Source organism: Hyla sarda, chromosome 6, assembly GCF_029499605.1.
Source record: "Hyla sarda isolate aHylSar1 chromosome 6, aHylSar1.hap1, whole genome shotgun sequence".
In the NCBI taxonomy this organism is placed as follows: domain Eukaryota; kingdom Metazoa; phylum Chordata; class Amphibia; order Anura; family Hylidae; genus Hyla; species Hyla sarda.
Genome location: NC_079194.1, coordinates 47,823,220 through 47,838,152, shown reverse-complemented (window position 1 = coordinate 47,838,152; position 14,933 = coordinate 47,823,220).

The following is a 14,933-nucleotide window of genomic DNA, read 5'->3' as shown; positions in this document are numbered from 1 at the left end:
CATGGACAAGACGTGGCTTCTTTCAGTAGATGGGTGACAGCTGTTGCGCGTGCGCAACAGCTGTCACCCAACTACTGAAAGAAGCCACGTCTTGTCCATGTTTGCACCTTGTCTATGAATATGTGAAATTTGTCCATACCGGAGTGGTGAGTGCAATTTTTCTTCTTTTCCATTGAATTTATCTGAACTGTACCTCTTGAATACGCACCCCGTATGCAGGTTCTTGCTGCCGCTTTTCCTGCTGCATTCGGATTTCAGTGTACTTTGGGTTGAAGTGCCGACTCCTGTGTCTGTGTGCAATCATTATTTATTTTGTATTGGTGTAACTTGCTGGAATATGCTGTTCAGTTTTGGTCGCCTGTTCATAAAAGGGACACTGCGGAGTTGGAAAGGGTGCAGAGACGCGCGACTAAACTAATATGGGCCATGGAACATCTTAGCTATGAGGAGCGATTAAAGGAGTTACAATTGTTTAGTCTTGAGAAGAGACGTTTAAGGGGGGATATGATAAACGTACATAAGTATATAAATGGCCCTTACAAAAAGTATGGAGAAAAACTGTTCCAGGTTAAACCCCCCCAAAGGACGAGTGGGCACTCCCTCCGTCTGGAGAAGAAAAGGTTTAGTCTAAAGGGGCAACACGCCTTCTTTACCGTGAGGACTGTGAACTTATGGAACGGCCTACCTCAGGAACTGGTCACAGCAGGAACAATTAACAGCTTTAAAACAGGGTTAGATACATTCCTGGAACAAAATAACATTAATGCTTATGCAGAATTATAAAACTACCTCCCTTCCCCTTATCCCCTTACACCCTTCACTTCAATTCCCTGGTTGGACTTGATGGACGTATGTCTTTTTTCAACCATACTAACTATGTAACATCTGTGATTAATTTGGATTTACAGCAATAAGATATTATCCACTAGATGACGGGGTCTGTGGAGAGAGGGGGTTCATGGCCCCTCCCCCATGTTCTACTTTGCTCTTTATGAGCAATTTTAATAGTTCTTAATGCCCTTTTGTTTATGTATTTGTATATATGTGAGTGCTACTAATAAAGGAATTACCGTATATATGACTTTTGGATCTATAGGTGTGCGCTTTGTATAGTGATAGCTTTTCTCGGTGTAGTAGATTATCACTTGTCATCATTCTTTGTTTGTATACTTAGATGATGTTATCCATATCCTACACACTTGTGACATACGATTTGTACATTTCTGAAAATGCAGTGCCCTTGATTTTCTAAAAAAATTCCCCTGAACTCTTTGATGTGTAACTTAGCTGTCATCAGTTTTATGCTGCCCAAGCCTCGGGCAGCATAATACTGGTGCAGTCATCACGATCCTGACACATTATGAATTACTCTGAGACGCTCGGACATTACACAGTAACCGCACTTTATAAACTAGTCATTGGTGGGGAAGAAAAGTCCAACCAGCTCACCCCGTCTGGACAACCGGAGCACGAATCCAGGTGCTGGACGGCAACGAAGCAAGTAGGAAAAAACATAGAGTAGGATCCAGCTCCAAGTGCAATAAAACCGTCTTTATTCAAAGGACATAACAGGAACAGCAGAGGTTACGCGTAACCTCTGCTGTTCCTGTTATGTCCTTTGAATAAAGACGGTTTTATTGCACTTTGAGCCGGATCCTACTCTACGTTTTTTCCTAGTCATTGGTGGGGGTCCTATTGGCTGCTCTCTGCCCTACAACCATTGGGTGACACGTCTCACCCTATAGATTGCTCACAGAGACATGTCACTCAAGCCGGCCAGGTTAGGAACAGCCACCAGGACTTGCCTCAATGACTACTTACCTGGGTCCTGGTGGCATTTTAAATTATGGTTACCCTCAATATATTTCATAGTGACCCGCGAACGCGATGCCTGCAACAGTGTTATGCTGCTTGCAGTTTGGGCAGCAAAAACTAATGACAGGTTCAAGTTAATATAAATGTATTGAAATAACTTAAAAAATCTTAAAGCCAACTGGTTGCTATGTGCTCCACTTTTAATTTGAATAAATATTCTGTAGTGTACCTCAGACCTCATTAGCAGTGAACTCTTGAGAATGGGAAAGCTACCGCAATCACTTATTAAAAATAGTTGCACCAGCACACCCAAATAATTGTCTAGAACAATGAGAAAGGTTTTGGATGTATAAAGAAGCTTGCGATATGATTGTGAAATGTATATTAATCCCCTTATCCATTATTCTAATAAAAGTCACCTCCAATAAGTGATATGGTGTATGAAAGCTTTCCTTTTATAATATAGATTTGTCATTCTCATCAGTGATTTGCTCTAGGCCACTTTCTATTCACATAGCATAGAGAAAGAAATAGTGTTAAACCGCCAAAGTGTATGTACATAATCTGTTTGTCTTTAAAGGAGAAGTCACATGCTGAAAAAACCTATCCCCTATCCATAAGATAGGGGATAAGTTTTAGATCACGGGGGTCTGACTGCTGGGGCCCCCTGAGATCTCCTGTACGGAGCCTCGGCTCTCTATGGAAGTGGCGTGTCACAACCCCCACACCCTCCATATATCTCCATGTCACTTCAGGCAGGGGTCATGATGTGCTGCTCCCGGGGGGGGGGGGGGGGGGGGGAAGCCGGGGCTCCGTACAGAAGTTTTTTTAGTATGGGATATCTACTTTTACTGGTGTGGCAATGGGGGCAGCCTATCTGTCTATGCTTATAGTTGTGGGAGGGGACCATTTTCCTGTTAGATCAGGCTGTGTCAATCGATCATGTGCTTCTTTAGGTGAAGACCATTGACAAAATTGTCATGATCTGCCTGGGACCACTAGAGGACTTAAATGGGTATTCCAGTGTGGACAAAAAAATGGATGTATTACTGGGGAGTATTGATCATGTTGACCTTCGAGTAACAAAGTAACAAAGAAGAACACCACCCAATAAACTGGCACAGATTGAGAACAAATGGAGCTAGAAACCAACAACAATACAATGATTTGGCTCAATCATGTCAACTGGTTTACAAGGAGATATCAGGCCAAAAGTGTTAAAAATAAAAACTTAAATAAGATATATAAATAAATATATATATATATATATATATATATATATATATATATATATATACTCACCATGACTCCATAAGGCATCCCTACTGATTTACTTCATAATCGGACTCCCATAAGCAGCCTTTGAAAATCCAGCTGAAAGCTGCACAAGACTACACAAAGCATCAGCCCCGGCTCTTGTTTCCTGCGTGAGCTGCCTTGAGAGAGCTGAGAAGGTCACATGGTTAGAGAAGCAGTAAATATAGATGAGGGAGGCATGTTTACCTCAGTCAATCAGCAACAATCATACACTGCACGCTGAAGCGCTGAACTGAGGAGAAGGGAGTGTGAACAGTAGTCTACTGTAGACGACAGTCATCATGTGTAATAAGAACTACTGAACTTCCTGCCTGGAAAAAAAAAACTTGAGAGAAACAGAATATGTGCTCAGCAAAAACCACACTTGTACATTGCAAGGTTATATAGCTTAAATATGTGCAGCTATATAAAGGTAATTTCATTTGGCTGGAGTTCCCCTTTAAGGACCTGGGAGGTTGGTTCTTTGGCTTGTGATAAGACGTGTTGATTTACAACTTGTAACTCCCTCCTCAACTCATATCCCCCTCCTCCCCACAAACCTATTAATAAAGTATTGTGCTTTGTGTCTGAAGATGTTTCTAGTGACCCAACCCTCCAATAGGGTTAGTCTAAATCTGTGTTTCCCAACCAGGGTGCCTCCAGCTGTTGCAAAAAAAAAGTTTTGCTACACTGGTCTATAGGCAGCCAGCAAGCGGATAATTCTCATATACAGTTGGGCAAAAAAGTATTTATTCAGCCACCAATTGAGCAAATTCTCACGCTTAAAAAGATGAGAGAGGCCTGTAATTCATAGTTATACCTCAACTATGAGAGACATCATGAGGAAAAAAAAAATCCATAAAATCACATTGTCTGATTTTTAAAGAATTTATTTGTAAATTATGATGGAAAATAAGTATTTAAGGTTTTCTATGGGGTTGAGATCTGGAGACTGGCTAGGCCACTCCAGGACCTTGAAATGCTTCTTACTAAGCCACTCCTTTGTTGCCCGGGCGGTGTGTTTGGGATCATTGTCATGCTGAAAGACCCAGCCACGTTTCATCTTCAATACCCTTGCTGATGGTAGGAGGTTTTCACTCAATATCTCACGATACATGACCCCATTCATACCTTACTCTACACGGATCAGTCGTCCTGGTCCCTTAGCAGAAAAACAGCCCCAAAGCATGATGCTTCCACCCCCATGCTTCACAGTAGGTATGGTGTTCTTTGGATGCAACTCAGCATTCTTTCTCCTCCAAACATGACAAGTTGAGTTTTTACTAAAAAGTTCTACTTTGGTTTCATCTGACCATATGACATTCTCCCAATGCTCTTCTGAATCTCTAGCAAACTTCAGATGGGCCCAGTCATGTACTGGCTTAAGCAGGGGGACACATCTGGCACTGCATGATTTGAGTCCCTGGCAGTGTAGTGTGTTACTGATGGTAGCCTTTGTTACTTTGGTCCCAGCTCTCTGCAGGTCACTCACTAGGTCCCCCTGTGTGGTTCTGGGATTTTTGCTCACTGTTCTTGTGATCATTTTGACACTACGGGGTGAGATTTTGCGTGGAGCCCCAGATCGAGGGATATTATCAGTGGTCTTGTATGTCTTCCATTTTTCTAATAATTGCTCCCACAGTTGATTTCTTCACACCAAGCTGCTTGCCTATTGCAGATTCAGTCTTTTCAGCCTGGTGAATGTCTACAATTTTGTTTCTGGTGTCCTTCGACAGCTGTTTGGTCTTGGCCATAATGGAGTTTGGAGTGTGACTGTTTGAGGTTGTGGACAGGTGTCTTTTATACTGATAACATGTTCAAACAGGTGCCATTAATACAGGTAACGAGTGGAGGACAGAGGAGACTCTTAAAGAAGAAGTTACAGGTCTGTGAGAGCTAGAAATCTTGCTTGTTTGTAGGTGACCAAATACTTATTTTCCACCATAATTTGAAAATAAATTCTTTAAAAATCAGACAATGTGATTTTATGGATTTTTTTTTCTCATTATGTCTCTCATAGTTGAGGTATACCTATGATGGAGATTACAGGCCGTTCTTATCTTTTTAAGTGGGAGAATTTGCATAATTGGTGGCTGACTAAATACTTTTTTGCCCCACTGTAAACACATTTATACTATAAGCACCTATTAGCAGAGCACCTGGCACTGCTCCCCGGACCTATGCGTAATGTGTACTGTGGTCACTAGGTAGTGTGATTGCACTTCATGTGGACCTGAGGTGGTGCTCACGCTGGAAAAGTTCCAAGTAACATATATCCAATGTAGACAGAAAAAAGAGAAGCGGTTCACTCACCAATCCGTGCACTGCCATTCCATCTGACTTTATAGTGCCTATGTAACTACTCTACCTAATAAAGAGCACAGCAACGGATTGGTGAGTGAACCGCTTCTCTTTTTTTCTGTCTACATTGGATATACATTTATACTATATTTCACTACCTTACATTCATTGTTCAATTATAAAGGGATATTCATCCTTGCTCTCCATTAGCTCCTGTAGATACAACCTGAACAATTATAGGATTATTTCTTCAGATCTCACCTGTGTCTTCTTATGTAAGAACTTAATTAAATAGGAGCAGTAATCTTCTGGGGTGCGCTGTGTGACTGGCACCTACAATATCTGACTTCAGGCCAAAGACAGGAAAACACCTTAATAGCACAGACTCAGTAATCTGGGAGTATCCAAGCCCTTTAAATAAAAGGTTTTAAACATAATCCAGTTTAAATTAAAGGAGATATCTCATGAATAAAAATGTATCCCCTATCCACAGGATAAGGCATATATTTATGATCATGGGGGGTCCGAACACTGGGCTCCCCAGAATCTCCTGTATGAAGCCTCAGCTCTCCCCTGGACGGCGTGTCACGACCCCTGCCCGAAGCGGGGGCTGCCACGCCCCCTCTATATATTTCTATGGGAGAGCCGAAAATAACCAAACGGCTCTCCCATAGGGATATATAGAGGGGGCGTTGTGGCCCCCCACTTCAGGCGAGGGTCATGGCACGCTGCTCCAAGGAAGAGCTGGGGCTCCATACAGGAGATGGAGCCAGATGATATGGAAAAAAAAAATTTTCACCGGAGTACCACTTTAAGATTTCTGGTTGCTTCTTTACATTTTCGATGCAGAAGTCTGATGGGTGTGACGACATCGTGACCTGCTTTATCCAAGGGTCCTGGCCTATGCAATTTGGCAAATTAATAATGGAGGGCTAGCTGACACATTCTCTCCATTCTGTTCTGTAAGTCACAGAACCGCTGAGCATGTCAGAACATGCTGGGAGTTGCAGTTTTGCAACAGCTGGAAGCACTCTGGTTCGGAAACACTGGTCTACACTGACACAGAGTCATTTAGACGTATGGTTTACAAAAAAAAACAGCTTACTCCTAAAATATTTCTAATAAAACATGATTGGTGTTATGGTGGCAACAAAATTTTTGCAGACCTATTGTAGCTGTAGCATGATGTTTAGCGGTGAGTCAGCGCACCTCAGAATGCAGACTGCAGGGCTATCGGAAGAGAACAAAGTGTCCTCCCTCCAGAGAGAAATAACTATATCTTCTTAAGGATAGGCAGAGATTTCATATAGATTTCATGTACATACACTATAAGAACAAAAGTATTGGGACGCCTCTCTTAACCCCTTAAGGACCCAGCCCAAATATACCTTAAGGACCCGGCCATTTTTTGAACATCTGACCACTGTCACTTCAAGCATTAATAACTCTGGGATGCTTTTACCTTTTATTCTGATTCCGAGATAGTTTTTTCGTGACATATTCTACTTTATGTTAGTGGTAAAATTTGGTCGATACTTGCATCATTTCATGGTGAAAAATTCCCAAATTTGATGAAAAAATTGAAAATTTTGCATTTTTTTTTACTTTGAAGCTCTCTGCTTATAAGGAAAATAGACATTCCAAATAAATTATACATTGATTCACATATACAATATGTCTACTTTATGTTTGCATCATAAAGTTGACATGTTTTTACTTTTGGAAGACATCAGAGGGCTTCAAAGTTCAGCAGAAATTTTCAAATTTTTCACAACATTTTCAAAATCGGAATTTTTCAGGGACCAGTTCAGTTTTGAAGTGGATTTGAAGGGCCTTCATATTAGAAATACCCCATAAATGACCCCATTATAAAAACTGCACCCCTCAAAGTATTCAAAATGACATTCAGTAAGTGTGTTAACCCTTTAGGTGTTTCACAGGAATAGCAGCAAAGTGAAGGAGAAAATTCAAAATCTTCATTTTTGCACTCGCATGTTCTTGTAGACCCAGTTTTTTAATTTTTCAAGTGGTAATAGGAGAAAAAGCCCCCAAAATTTGTAACCCAATTTCTCTTGAGTAAGGAAATACCTCATATGTGTATGTCAAGTGTACGACGGGCGCAGTAGAGGGCACAGAAGGGAAGGAGCGACAATGGGATTTTGGAGAGTGAATTTTGCTGAAATGGTTTTTTGGGGGGCATGTCACATTTAGAAAGCCCCTATGGTACCAGAACAGCAGAAAACACCACATAGCATACCATTTTGGAAACTACACCCCTCAAGGCACGTAACAAGGGGTCCAATTAGCCTTAACACCCCACAGGTGCTTGACAACTTTTCGTTAAAATAGGATGTGTAAATGGAAAAAAAAATTCACACTAAAGTGCAGTTTTTCTCCCAAATTTACCATTTTTACAAAGGGTAATGGGAGAAAATGCCTCCCCCCCCAATTTGTAACCCCATCTCTTCTGAGTATGGAAATACCCCATGTTTGGACGTAAAATGCTTTGCGGGCGAACTACAATGCTCAGAAGAGAAGGAGTCACATTTTGCTTTTTGAAAGCAACTTTTGCTGAAATGGTTTTTTGGGGGCATGTCGCATTTAGGAAGCCCCTGTGATGCCAGAACAGCAAAAAATACCCCCATGGCATACTATTTTGGAAACTACACCCCTCAAGGAACGTAACAAGGGGTCCGCTGAGCCTTAACACCCCACCGGTATTTGACGACTTTTCGTTAAAGTTGGATGTGTATATGAAAAAAAATTTTTTTTTTACTAAAATGCAGTTTTTACCCTAAATTTTACATTTTTACAAGGGGTAATAGGAGAAAATGACCCCCAAAATTTGTAACCTCATTTCTTCTGAGTATGGAAATACCCCATGTTAGGACATAAAATGCTCTGCTGGCGAACTACAATGCTCAGAAGAGGAGGAGCGCCATTGAGCTCTTGGAAAGAGAATTCATTTGGAATGGTAGTCAGGGGCCATGTGCCTTTACAAAGCCCCCCGTGGTGCCAGAACAGTGGACCCCTCCCACATGTGACCCCATTTTGGAAACTACACCCCTCACAGAATTTAATAAGGGGTGCAGTGAGTATTTACACCCCACAGATCTTTGGAAAAGTGGGCTGTGCAAATGAAAAATAAAATTTTTCATTTTTACGGACCACTGTTCCAAAAATCTGTCAGACACCTGTGGGGCGTAAATTCTCAATGTATCCCTTATTACATTACGTGAGGGGTGTAGTTTCCAAAATGGGGTCACATGTGTCGGGGGTCCATTGTTCTGGCACTATGGGGGCTTTGTAAACACATGTGGCCTTCAATTCTGGACAAATTTTCTCTACAAAATCCCAATGGCGCTCCTTCTCTTCTGAGCATTGTAGTTCGCCCGCAGAGCACTTTAAATTCACATATGGGGTATGTTCTTACTCAGAAGAGATGGGGTTACAAATTTGGGGGGGCTTTTTTCCTATTTTCCCTTGTGAAAAGGAAAAATTTAGGGTAACACCAGCATTTTAGTGAAAAAATATAATTTTTTTCATTTTCCCATCCAACTTTAATGAAAATTCGTCAAACACCTGTGGGGTGTTCAGGCTCACTATACCCCTTGTCACATTCGGTGAGGGGTGTAGTTTGCAATTTGCAGTTTGGGGTCACATGTGGGTATTTTTTTTTTTTTTGCGTTTGTCAGAACCGCTGTAAAATCAGCCACCCCTGTGCAAATCACCAATTTAGGCCTCAAATGTACATGGTGCGCTCTCATTCCCGAGCCTTGTTGTGCGTCCGCAGAGCATTTTATGCCCACATCTGGGGTATTTCCGTACTCAGGAGAAATTGTGTTACAAATTTTGGGGGTCTTTTTTTCCTTTTACCGCTTGTGGTAATAAAAAGTATGGGGCAACACCAGCATGTTAGTGTAAATTTTTATTTATTTTTTTACACTAACAGGCTGGTGTAGCCCCCAACTTTTCCTTTTCACAAGCGGTAAAAGGAAAAATAGACCCCCATAATTTGTAGTGCAATTTCTCCCGAGTATGGCGATACCCCATATATGGCCCTAAACTGTTTCCTTGAAATACGACAGGGCTCCGAAGTGAGAGAGCACCATGCGCATTTGAGGACTAAATTAGGGATTGCATAGGGGTGGAAATAGGGGTATTCTACACCAGTGATACCCAAACAGGGTGCCTCCAGCTGTTGCTAAACTCCCAGCACGCCTGGACAGTCAGTGGCTGTCCAGAAATGCTGGGAGTTGTTGTTTTGCAACAGCTGGAGGCTCCGTTTTGGAAACCCTGCCGTACAAGACGTTTTTAATTTTTATTGGGGGGGACAGTGTAAGGGGTGTATATGTAGTGTTTTATCCTTTATTATGTGGTAGTATAGTGTAGTGTTTTTAGGGTGCATTCACACTGGCGTGTTACGGTGAATTTCCCGCTAGGAGTTTGCATTGCGGCGAAAAATTTGCCGCAGCCCAAACTTGAAGCAGGAAATTTACTGTAAACCTGCCCGTGTGAATGTACCCTGTACATTCACATGGGGGGGGGGGGGGGGCAAACCTCCAGCTGTTTCAAAACTACAACTCCCAGCATGTACTAATCACCAAAAGGGCATGCTGGGAGATGTAGTTATGCAACAGCTGGAGGTACCCAACTATAACTCCCAGCATGCCGAGACAGCAGTTTGCTTTCTGGGCATGCTGGGATTTGCAGTTTTGCAACATCTGGAGAGCTGCAGTTTTTAGACCAGTGCACGGTGATCTCCAAACTGTGGACCTCCAGATGTTGCAAAACTACAACTCCCAGCATGCCCAGACAACAATCAGCTATGTGGGCATGTTAGGAGTTGTAGTTTTGCAAGATCTGGAGGGATATAGTTTAGAGGCCACTGTATAGTGATCTCAAACTGCAGCCCTCCAGCTGTTGCAAAACTACATATTCCAGCATGCCCAAACAGCTGTCTGGGCATGCTGGGAGTTGTAGTTTTGCAACATCTGGAGGGCTATAGTTAGAGACCACAGTCTCAGACTGTAGCCCTCCAGATCAACTTACCGGCTTCCGTAGGACCCAGGGAGCCGTCCTCTTCTGACGCACGTCACGCCGCCCGCCGAACAACGTCGCCGCAGCCTCCGGACGGGTAAGTGGACGTCGACGCCCGGTCCCCTTCGGTTCCCCGTTCTGCGCCGCCTATTGTGGGTGGGCAGGACGGGGAAAACTAAAGTTAACCCCCCCGCCCCCAGTCTGCTATTGGTGGTCGCCTCTGACGATCAATAGCAGACCAATAGCAGGGATAGGAGGGGTGGCAACCCTGCCACCTCACTCCTATGCCTACAGGGGGATCGTGGGTGTCTTAGACAACCGCAATCCCCCTTCTATTCCGGGACACCGGGTCACCATAGACCCGTATGACCCGGAATCGGCGCAAATCGCAAGTGTGAATTCACTTTCGATTTGCGCCGATCGCCGACAAGGGGTCTAATGACCCCCTGGGCATTTGCGCGGGGTGCCTGCTGATTGATATCCCGGCACGCGGCGGGGACCGAAATTCCGACTGGCGTATGAATAAGCCCTGGGTCCTTAAGTACCAGGATGTCAAGGCATATCCATCCGCCCTAGGTCCTTAAGTGGTTAAAGAGTACTCTAGGACAGTGTTTCCCAACCCAGTCCTCAAAGCACACCAACAGTCCAGGATTTTAATTTTTCCCTGTTCTATTCCAATGGATTAACTGATTAACTGAAAAAACCCGGAATGTTGGTGTGCCTTGAGGACTGGGTTGGGAAACACTGCTCTAGGATACAAAAATGTATAGCTTATCCTAAGGATAGGGGATAAGTGTCAGATTGCGGGGGTCTGACCACTGGGACCCCAAGCATTCTCCCATATGGCGCCCCCGCTCTCCTCCGGAATGGGACGTGTCCAAACACCGCAAGGAGCAGCCGCTAACGCGCCCCTCAATGCAGCTCTATGGGAGAGCCTTAGCGCTGCACTCAGCAACCTCCAGCTTTCCCATAGAGCTGCATTAAGGGTATTTGTCGGATGCTGCTTTGTGCGGTGGTCGACATGCTCCATTTTGAAGGAGAGCTGGGCCCAGTAAGAGAGATCGCGGGGGGAGGGGAATGGCATTGGTATGCTATGGGGTGGTGTTTTAGGGGTTGGCCTAGGCCCCTTAGATCCAGCACAGGTAAATCTTAAGGCACCTTCAAAGCAATTTGGACAATTTTATGCTTCCACCTTTGTTGCAACATCTTGGGTTTGGCCCTTTTCTTTTCCGACATGACTGTTCCCCAGTGCACAAAGCAAGGTCCATAGGAGTCTGGTATGGAAGAACCTGTCTGGTTTCACAGAGTCCTGACTTCAACATCACTGAACACCTGCTATTCTGCTTAAATTCCGTTCTGCAAAGCTCACCGTGGAATTTTTCCAGTTTTGCAGAATATGAGCAGTTTCGGCAGAAAATCTGTTTGCTCAAAACACTGAAATGTAAAGCCCCATTAAGTTCAATAGGATTCAGACCAAATTTCTGCAGAATTTAAAGACAGATCTTGAATTTTTCCAGCGCTTCGGAAAGCAGAACTTCCACAGCAGAAATTCTGCCGTGTGAATGGGACAGTGGAAACCCCCATTCAATTTAAGGTGCAATAAATTTTGTAGAATTTCCAAGCAGAATTTTCTGGTGGAATTCTGCACAGAAATTCCGCCATGTGAACATAGCCTCAGTATGGAGGGGCATGACGTGACGTCACAAACACGAAAGCCCCAGGCTTCCATGTTCAGAACTTGCAGTGCCGGCCCAGGAATTGCGGGGGGTTCCCAGCAGCCGGACCCCCCCACCCCCACCCTCTGACATCTCATTCCCTATCTTTTTGGATAACTGAAGTTGGTTACATTTTATAATAGTCTGCTGAATGAACACAGCAACTGCAATGAATAATTTGTACACTCCATTGTGGCAGGATCAGTAGGATTTATAGCTACATATGAACTATTTGCTATAGAAATGCAACAATTATTTTTATATTTTAATCTAAATACTGGTGCTATATAACATATTTAATTGTGTAAACCTATATATCAATTACCTCACTGTGATGATTACAATGGCCCTGTGGTCTCCCAGTTTTTTATTTAGATCGCCAATCCTATTATGAATTGTTTATTGTAATATTTTTATGGTGTATTAAATATTAACTACTAACTAGTTGCAAATAGAGGTATCCTCTCTTAGAGACTAATCTGCTCGGAGCGCCCGCTGCGTAAATTCTGCTGTGTGAATATCTTAGCAAAATCCCATTAAAGTTAATGGGCAATAAATTTAGGTGGAATTTCCGTCATCTGAACGCGGCCTTAGGGGTAAAATAAAAGCTAAAAGGTAATCAGTTATTCTTAACCCTAAACGTGTTATTTATAAGTAGGTGCATTTCTTGAGCACAGATAATATCAGAGTTCAAACGAGAACATTCCTTCCAAAATAAACTTCTTTTTAACCCCCTTAAGGACACAGGGTGTACAGGTACGCCCTGAGGTCCTGGCACTTAAGGACCCAGGGCGTACCTGGACACCCGGGGGAATTCCGGTCCCTGCCGCTCGCCAGGAGGGGACTGGACCGGGATGCCTGCTGAAATCATTCATCAGGCACCCCGTGCAAACCCCTGTCGCCAATTCCGGGCCTATCGGGTCTCCGGTGACCCGGAAAAAAAAGGGTGATAGGTGGTGTCCTTTTATCACCCTATACCAGCAGGTGTGAGAGGGCACGGGTACCACCTCACAATCACTGTCCTGCTGTGTGGTGATCAGCGGTGATCAGAGCCTTACTTACCTCAGCGGTTACATTACCATTGGGTCCTGTATTGGCTGAGATATATGGGCAACACGTCTCCCCAAACATTTTACATACCCCCACTTTTTCCGATAACACCATATTTAATGCCATACGATTTTGGAATGTCATAGTGGACGTGGCACTTAGTTGTTCGGCCTGACCTTTAAAAGCATACACTGAGAAATATATGAATCTCTGCTGGTTGTAAAAGATATAATTAATCCAGTCTACATTCTTGTTTATGGAAATCTGGGGCATTATACACTCATCTGGCTTTTACTTGATCTCTAGCTTTAAATTAATCTGGGACCCCCCTTTGGACTCCTATAGCATCAATACACACACAGGGGTCAAGTCTCCCAGCAGGGGCTGCACATTTAATAATGGAGTGTGGTTTGGGTTCCTTTGTAGGTTCGGTAGTGAAAATGTGTATAGGTATAAGAGCCTTGGCTAATGTGTATTCTCCAGTCCAATTCCCTTCTCATCAGGTTCTGCGCTTCACATCCTCAAGTATCCCATACCTTACAGTAGTTAACATGTACTCATCCCACTGGCTAGGCCTATCATTTCTATATTTTTACACCAAGTATTCTTTTCCTTATAACATTATCACCCACTAAGATGCTTATTTCACCCCACTATTTGTACAGGACACCAATGTTCACCCACTGATTCTCCTCATACAATGTCACATCCTAACAATTTGTTGTGATTATCTTTTCCTCTGAAAATACTATGGTTATGTAAGGACATAGTTTTAACAGTTATCAGAGAATATATCTTAAATACATCTATACGGGATCATCATATGTCTCTCACTTGTAAACATCTCTCACTTGTTTCCTGACACACAATCATGGGTTTATGGAATTGGGTAACAATTACAGAATCTGAACTAGGCACAACTCTAGAAAAGGTTCTTAGTTGTATTCTTTACTGTATCTATGGTTAGGGAATCATTACAGTCAGACAAGGAGATACTTATATTGGTCCACCTTAGGCAGTTAGATGAAGTCTACTCATAGTCTCTGAAACAGGTAAGATGATTATGAAGTGATTTAGTCAGGTACCATATATGTTACCATGGGTTACAAGACTGTGGGCACACACAGTTTCTTACCAACTCTCCAGATGCCGTCTTTGCCCTGTACCACCTCTTTCTTCTTCCATTGGACTCTCTCAGCATGCATTGCCAGTTCCTGCAAGAGATCCACACTCCCCATCCACCTGTACATATGTACCATAACTGTGGGAAGACAGGAGCACTGCAGCCTTGGCAGCCTTCTCCACCATCGAGTCCCCTTGGCTTCTGAGGTTGTTTCCTTCATGTGGGTCTGATCTTTTATGATAGAAAACAAAAGCAGATGAGCACACCAATGTGCAGTGATTCCCAGACAAATAAAGGGATCCACAGGTTGGATAAAACTTACCAATTTTTGTTGTGCAACAACCGAGGCACAGCGCTCAAAGAATTGAATGGACCCTCACGTCCTACAGGCTCAGATGGTAATGATCGAGAATCTGTCTTGACTGCAGCTTCAACCCTTCACTCACATATCCATGTGGAGTCGACAATATACAAGTGGTTCCCACACTAATTAAAATGCCAGTTATAGGGATGTGCAAAAAAGTGCTGCCACAGATAAGATGCAGAGGTAAGTGAAAAATTTTGAAGAAAAAAAAGTGCAAATGTATTATAAA